Below are 8,731 nucleotides of genomic sequence, written 5' to 3' on the forward strand. Positions count from 1 at the left end.
ATGAGAGCTAACGGAGACAACTGATAATTTTCTAAATCCATTTTTTCTCCTGAGAGTGACCACTCTTGAAATAGGATCAGTTTCAACCAATCCATGTTGTATACACTTTATTTTCAAAACCTCCTCTGAGCTCCTTCACGCTCTCTTTCTCAGTCTTCACTGATAGTAAGAGTGCTTGAAACAAACAAACAAAGGTTGGTTGACCAGTGGATTCTCTCAAGACAATTCAAGCTTGGGAATTTTCTTTTGATGCTAAAATATTAATGGTGTCTCTTGAAATTTGGTAGATCGAACTACCAAGAAAGTACTTCAGAGATTTTCGTATCTTTTCAAAATGTATTTTATCATTGTTTTGCCTACGTTAAATGACCTTGTTTATGTAAACTGTCAGTATTATCATGTAATAAAATAAATTTATTTTTAAAACAAAGCAAATATGTTTACTTAGGAATTTTCTATTGTTACCATGAATTATTAATAGAAATAAATTTGAACACTATTGCCTTAAAAAACCTTATATATTATAGCAACTATCATTAATACGTTTGAAATAGTCTACTCTGACCACGTGTTTTCCTTCGAAACTAAAGAATTTGGAGGTGTGGTAGACACCTATGAGATTGTCTGCCCAACAGCCTGGCCATATTTTTTAACCTCAGCTCCCACCTCCAGTTGCGTTTGGTTGGTCTAAGGCGGGCACTTGATGAAATTGGGCCAATTGGAGTCATTCCCAGGGAAACTGGGAACTTGAAATAAAGTTACTCTTCTTTGGGTTCGTGGGGTATACAGACGTGCATTTTGACACTTTTGGCAGTCATATTTTGCTCCGTGTGGTCCAGAAAAGCAAAAGAAGCTGGTGAGAGAAGAACAGAGGCGAGAGGTGAGTTTCCCGATAGTCTGAGTTCGTATCCCGTGCATTCTCAAAGTTTAGATTTGTTCCATTCCCGTGTGCAGCCTCCACGAGACCTGCTGGTTTCTTTATAATAAATTCCTCATTTGGCTTAAGCTAATTCTATTTGGATTTCTGTCACCTGGAACCAAGATCCCGACCAGCTCTGGTACATCATGAAGTTGTGGACAACAGTTTCTTAAAGCAGAAATGACATCCTTTATGAAACATTATGTTAAAATCCCAGAGAGGAGGGTGACTTAGCCAGCTCAGAAGGAATCAGGAAAGGCTCCTGAAGGAAATGACACCCGATGACTGGCTCTGAGAAATAAAGATCTCTGCCCAAATCCTGGGTAAAGCCAGGTATTTCTCGGATCCTTGTCAAATTCTACAGAATTTCTTGGAAAGCTCTAGCAGTGGAAGGGCTAGTGGGTGTTGCTACAAGGGAATGTGAGAAGGGATGGAATCGATTCTTCATACCTTGTTCCAGAATGTCCTGTGCGTGACAGGATAAAATATTTGGGCATGTGAGGTGAGATGTTCCCGATTCCAATACTGTTGTATTATTAAGCGATGGGCTGAGATGGAGGAGAGCTTTTATTTTCTTTCCTGAAGTGGATTATTTGGGCTTTTACATTTTCCACTCTGTGTTATTGCCCATGGACTTGGCAGGTTACATAGAGAGTAGAGTAAATTGTTCTGGGTCAAATAACTTGCTATTTGGATAAGGCCCTGGTTTGTGCAAAATTCTGTGAAGGAAGTCCAGGACATATTTCAGCGCTCATGGTTTTAAGACCAAACTATGGCCTTAACGAGACCTTCGTTTTAGTATATTTTGCAATACTATATTATGAGAGCCTAAATATATTGGGGCATTGCTGTCATTCATTCATTCAAAAATATTTATTAAGTACCTACTAAGTGCCAAGTACCTCAGTTCTGGGACCTCATCAGTGAACAAATAGTGACCTCATGGTCACCAGCTTATGTTGTAGTGGATATACTCTTTCATAGCATTGAATTTAAAACAAGGCTTATCCAAGAATTCATGTTATCCAGAGGACATTTTCACTAGACTTTCAACCTATACTACTGTCTTGCAGCATGAAACTCAAGATAAGCATTCACAGAACTCAGTATATGGTAGGAAGAGCAGATTTCTTTTGACCACCAAATGATTTACATATTTTAATAATGACTGTCAGCAAAAAAGAGTATAACTATGTTTCTTTGGTGTAGGAATCTTGGTTTATACATCTTTTTGTTATGGTTGATGAATATGAGTGCTATATTTGGGCATCTGTTCTTCTTCAAATAATTTTCTGTGCTTCAAGGCATTTTTTTCTGCAAAGAAAACCTGTTCCCATGTGATCAACTTTGACAGCTGAGCGTTGATGCCAGAACATAACATGCGAATAGTCTATTCTTGTCTGTCTGTTAGTGTTACTGGACCCTGAGAATGTGTATCTTATAATAACATCTAGTTGACACTTCTGTAAGCTCACTCGTCCTCAGGACCTATTGGCTGTTGGTGTCTGAAGTACTCTGAAATTCTACATTAGGAAACTAAATAAATGATACAACTCCAAAAACCGTATCAGCAATGAATTCCAAGAGATAAATTATGTTTATGCTATTGGAAATTTCAAAATGTGGATACCTAGGAAACTTTAAGCAACAATTACAGTCAATACTTGTATTATAAAAGAAATGTTAGCCAAACATATTTTTAAAGACTTTTTCCTCCATTCTTTTCTTATACTTACTCAGGTTTAAGTTACCAGAAAAAAAGCGCAACAGAGGTACTTCAGTAGGTGTTTTCCTTTATCTCTTTCTTCAGCTTATTTAAAAGAAGTCAAGGAAACAGAATTCTTCACAAACACAGAACTCAGTGTTGCTTGCTACAGAAAGTGTAATTATTCTTGTGAGGTGTATGCAGAATAATAAAATATTTTGAAGCTCTGTGATCCAAGCTGGATGACGATTTGTCATATGCTGGATTTTAGTAAGAACTCTTCTACATGGAAGCCCAGGGAGGTTCCGTTTCCCTGATGGAACTCAGAATGAGGCATCAGGGCAGTGGCAACCCTCAAAAACGTCAACTTTCTTTGGCTTTAATTATTAATATTATAATTATTACTATTAATTGAATTGAATTATTAATACTATTTCACAGAAAGCTAATGTCAAGACAGGGATACCCGAGTGTTTTATTTTCCCTTCACCTGAAAGCAGACTTTGAGATGAGCACATGGAAACAGCTATTTATTTGGGAAACAGTTCCAGGCTACACAAGTAAGAGCAAGAGGGGAAAATGAGGCAGAGAAGCATGAGAAGCTCCAGAAGGGCATGTTAGTGAGAGAATTACTGCTGTGGACAGTGGGATTAATCCCACTTGGATCCACTGAGGAACCATGTGGAATGCCCCTCAGAAGTGTCCCACCAAGGCTTGTGTCAAGATGGACTTTCTATTTACAGACATCTGCCCCTCGTTGGTTGAGGGTTAAATGCCCTATACATTTGGGTTGTCCTACTCACAGGTAGAGAAATCCTCTGCTATGTTGGAGAAAGCCTCTGGACAGAGAAACAGAATTGGAGGCAAGTGATGTGGGAAGGTAGTGTTTCTAGATCTGTGGAGCTGACGTCCAGGTGGTGGTGGTGGCTTTGGCACCTGGCTTCCTGCAAGCCTGCCGGCCTCTCTCTTCCGCTTCACTGTAGTGACAGGGGTAGAAGGCAGGGTGCAGAAGGATGAGAGAGATGGAGAGAGGAGACAAGACACCCTCGGAGTATGAAGGCAGGCAGTGGAAATGGCTAGAATTTAGTCAAGGTCCTCTGAGACTACCCCCATACCACACTTGTGTTTATTCCCTTCCTCCTTCCCTCACATCCTCCTGTCATCTACTCTCTCTTTTTCTCTCTCTCCCGTTCTTCCTCCTTCTCCGCTGCTTCTTATAATCGATTTTAATTTCACTCATCTTTCAGATAATGCCTACCACAAAGTTTAAGAAATTAACTGTTATTTTTAAAGACTAAGAGTTCCCACAAAATAAAAATATTCTTCTAAATGACCTCTCTCTAGACTGTTCCCCCCCCTAAGTTGAGCAAAAGCAATCACCTGCCTTCAGCAAATACACACAGAACTGCCCAATAAATATAGGTTGCCATGGAAACCAAACCAAAAGAGAATAGAGAGATAAGGTTGAATATTAAGGATTTGTTTGGCCTCAGTGCCATTGTTTTTCAAAAAACAAAATTCTTTGGTGTATGGAAGTGTGAACCATTGTTGCCTTTCAGAGATATACCAGGTGAATCCTAAAGCCATCCCTAAACCTTTAGTTTCTGTTCAGTTTAGTGCTTTTCCACCAGCCCTTCCTCTACCTCCTTTTTCCCCTTCCCAGGAGCTCATAAAAGAGCAATGGCAAATGACCTCTGGTGGCAGCATGCGTTGGTGGTAGTGGTGTGGTGGACAGGAAAAGGGATTTGGAGTCAGAGAGACCTGGGTGTGCATCTCAGCTTTGTGGTGATATTTTCCCATCAGCATTTTGACACTGGAGACTCTAATTACCTAGGGTATCTTGACAATTTATTCTGTTAAGTTGAAATGCTCTCATTTTGTTTTTAAAAGATGAAGAGTGCTTCAAGGACCAGTGCATTTTTCTCTGTACATCTTACCGTTCATATTCAAATCTGAGACTCCTTTCCTGTTAATAAGCATAACTTGCTTAGTGCTATGGTTAAAATATTCTGACGCAAGTGACGTCAGAGTGACGTCAGAGTGACGAGAATTCCTACCTATTTCTCCACAGCTCAGAAACTTCTCAGGAAATTCATCTTCGCTGAAAAGACCAAGGGATAATATTACCAATGGTAATATTACTATGTCAAGTAGCCAAGGGCTGTTTCTTGAGGTTCCATGAAGGCAATTTTTATTGGAGCTTAGGGAAGCATCGCGGGGTGAGGCTGGAACCAGAAATTGCATATTTGAGTTTCAGACCATGGAATCTGTTAGCTAAATGAACTCGGGCGGGTACTTACGCTTTTCTAGTCTCAGTTTTCTTATAAGTCATAGAACAATTTCTAAATGCCTAATTGGACTCCTGCAGGGTTTCTTTATTCCTAATATAAGCCAACATTCATATAGTATATATTATGTGTCAGGAATTCTTCTAATGCTTCACATAGGAACTCATGGAATGCTCCCAACACCCTTACGCACAAGTGCTTAGTGTTTTCCTGCAGAGGAAGCTGAAGGACACAAGGTGAATGTCTTGCCCAAGATCACACACCTAGTTAAGTGGCAAATCCAGGATCTAATGCAGGAAGTCTGGCTCCAGACTTTTATCATCACTAGAAAATATTTATGAAGTACTTACTAGTACTTACTAATTTCCTAGATACAGTATTAAGCACTTTACAAATAAAATCTAATTTGTTCCTGTTTGTTCTTATACCTATAAGAACTCTATGGTATTGGCACTATTAACTAGGTGCAGAGAAGGAATTAGGTTCAGAATGTGAGCTCAAGGAACTTGCCTGTGGTCCTATGATTCACAGGCAGAAATTATTTCTTTTGCTTATCATATTCTCCTTTTACTGCTCACCCTCTCCTTTGCTGGATAAAATCCTCATAATTCTTCAAGTCTCAATGTAAACATTGTTTCTTCTAGTAGTCTTTGCTGAAACCCTATACTAGGCAAATTTGGACTAAAATGGACAGAGATAGTTCAAAATAAAAAAAATTATCTCAGTCTCCAAATTTTTATAAGTAGGAAGGAAGCAGTCTAAGAAATCTGCTTAGTTGCAAATGTGTAATTTCATATGGAGAATGAAGGACATCTCAAGTGATGGAGGAAAGGGTGTAGGGAGTGGAAACAAGAGACATAAACAATGGACAAAGTAACCACTCCCTGGGAGCAGAGTTGCCTTCTAACCAGGGATCATTCCTTTTCCCCACATGAGGGATATCTGACGATGTATACTCAGCTGGATTTCAGAATTGCTATGGAAAAGTGACTGCTGTGTTGTCCTGTTTCTTCCATTTGTGAATGAGAGTCCTGTTATGGTTATTTCGTACCTGTTTTTTCATTGCATTTTAGGTGTGTCAAAAGCAGTTATCTTCTTGTAAGTTTAAAGGTCTCTGAATGAAGGAAATGTGCACCCAAGATGCCACACTCCAGAATTTCATCTACATTTGAACAGTATACAAATTGCAAGGTATTAGATCCTGAGACTGATACTGTGTTGGATCAGACTTTGGGAAGAGTTATGGGGAGTTCAGTGTATTTTGTATTGGGAATGGACTGTGATAGATGAAAACAAAATGGCCACACCGTTCAGCAGTTCCTTCTGTCAAGAGGTGGAATCTGTTCTCCACCCTTACATGTAGATTTACCTATGGGACTTGCTTTGGCCAATGGGGCTCTAGAAAACAGAGGCGTGAAAAATTCTTGTTCATTAAATCTGTTCTTTCTTGTTTGGGAATCCTCCATGTGAAAAAGCCTGGATTAACTTCCTGTAGGATAGAATTTGATGTGAAGAAAGTCCTCACTGAGCTCCGATAACCCACAGATTCATGAGCTAAATGAAATGGTTGTTGTATTAAATCATTAAGCTTTGAGTTGGTTTGCTATGCGGCAAAAGCTCACTGATGTTGGTTGGATTTGCACGTATAGACAGTAGAGAGGAGGGAGTTCCATTTCTATCTTTAATAATATAGCATTAAGTGAGTAGCAGTTGTGAGACAACGCAGGGAAATTTACATGCTGTAGCAGCTTTTCTCTCCAACTTCTGGATTTAACGAACACACACACACACACACACACACACACACACACACACACAAAACTATGCTAATCCAGAATGTACAGAGATCTCTATCTATAATAATCAGGTATTCCAGTGAGGATTATGCTGTGAGATGATGCATTTAGAAGAAATCTAAGCTAACAAACCAACTGATGATCACACCCATGAGATAGTCAAGAGACAAACTTAGTGTACTGAATGAAACAATCAGAAGTAATTTCTTTCTTTCAATCAATATTTTACTAGATGTCTATTGTGTGCCGTAACTGGGCAAAGGAAGACAATATGTAATTCCATTAGTGTATTGTAATTGTAATTAAAAAATTTACTTTCTCAGGCATTTGCTATATTTGGAAGCTCTAACTAAGGGCTCAATAATAAGGAAATAATAAGATCAAAATAAAGTCTTATCTGGGCAGTAATTTCACAGCAAATTTGGTTTGATAAAAATTTCACATGAATCATTTTTTAATAGACACTCAAGCACTGTGAACTCTTTGGAAGACAAATGTCAAGGAAATAAATGTTATGCCTTGCTAATTTTAAATGCACTTGCAATATGGCATCTACTATAAAGGAAATACTTTTATCTGATTTTTGCAGTTTATTATCCTTTTCTGCTTTTGAGGTTGAAAAGGCATTGTAGTTACTCAAGCTTTTTAATTTTCCCTTTTGATATAGAATTCTTACTTTATTCTTATTGAAAGAGTTCTTTAAGAATTAGGTAAAAATTAATAAATTAAAATATTCTTAAAATTTCTTCACATTTAGAGTCTGATTCATTTAAGTCACTTTTAAAAATAAACTTTATTTTTTAGAATGAAATAAAGATTCACAGAGAAATTGTGAAGATGGAACAGAGAATTCTCATTTACTCCACACTCAGTTTCTCCTATTATTAACATCTTATATTAGTATGGTATGACGGTTATAATTAATGAACCAATATTAATATATTACTATAAACGAAAATCCATGTTTGATTCAGATTGCCTTAGCTTTTGCTTGGTGTTCTTTTCGTTTCTTTGTCCTAAGTTCCCATCCAGGATATCACATTATATTGTATCATCAAGTTTCCTTAGGCTTCTCTTGGTTGTGACAGTTTTTCAGCCTTTCCTTGTTTTTGAACTGGGAAGTCTTGAGGAATAAGGTATTTTGTAGAATGTCCCTCAGCTGGGATATGTCTGATATTTTTCTCATGATTAGACTGGGATCATGTGTTGTCAGGTGAGAAACACAGAAGTAAAGTACCATTTTCATCACATCGTATCCATGGTACATACCATCAGCATAACTTATCACTGCTGATGTTGACCTTGATCATCTGGCTGAGGTAATGTTTTCCCAGGTTTCCTCATGTTAGGTTACTCCTCTTTTCACATTTTCCATAATATAGTCTTTGGAAAGAAGTCATTATGTGTATTCTACACGTAAGGGTTGAGAAGTTATGCTCCACTAACTTGAGGGTGGAGTATCTACATAAATTATTTGAAATTCTTCTACATGAGATATTTGTCTATTCTCCCCCTACTAATTAATTCATTTAAAAATTATTTAATCATTTATATTAGGATGGATCCATGGATATTTATTTCATACTTTGGGTTATAATCTAACACTATTGCTTATTTTGTTGCTTAAATTGTTCTAGGTTTGGCCGTGGGAGCTCTTTCATTTGACACCTGTGACCGTTTGACCTATCGTCATCATTGTGGGGTCTTTAGCTTGTTCATAAGTTTTTGAATGACAAGCTCTAGCTAAATCTCATTTTAACTTGGTATGTTCTCTTTCTATTTCTGTCCTGCCTTTGCCTCTGTCTCTCTTCGCCTCTGTCTCTCTTCTTTCTCGTTTCGCTTCCTTTATTCATCATGATCTGAAAATAAGAAAGGATAGGTGATCTCAAATTTTGCTGTTTGAAGGTAAGATAGTTCTTCTTGGAGCCTAGCCAGTGGTCCTCAAATATTAGTGTGCAAAAGAATAATCTGGAGAATTTGTTAAAACTGCAGACTCTTCCTCGCTGTGAACTGAACTTAATTA

Source organism: Phocoena phocoena, chromosome 5 (genome assembly GCF_963924675.1).
Source record: "Phocoena phocoena chromosome 5, mPhoPho1.1, whole genome shotgun sequence".
In the NCBI taxonomy this organism is placed as follows: Eukaryota; Metazoa; Chordata; class Mammalia; order Artiodactyla; family Phocoenidae; genus Phocoena; species Phocoena phocoena.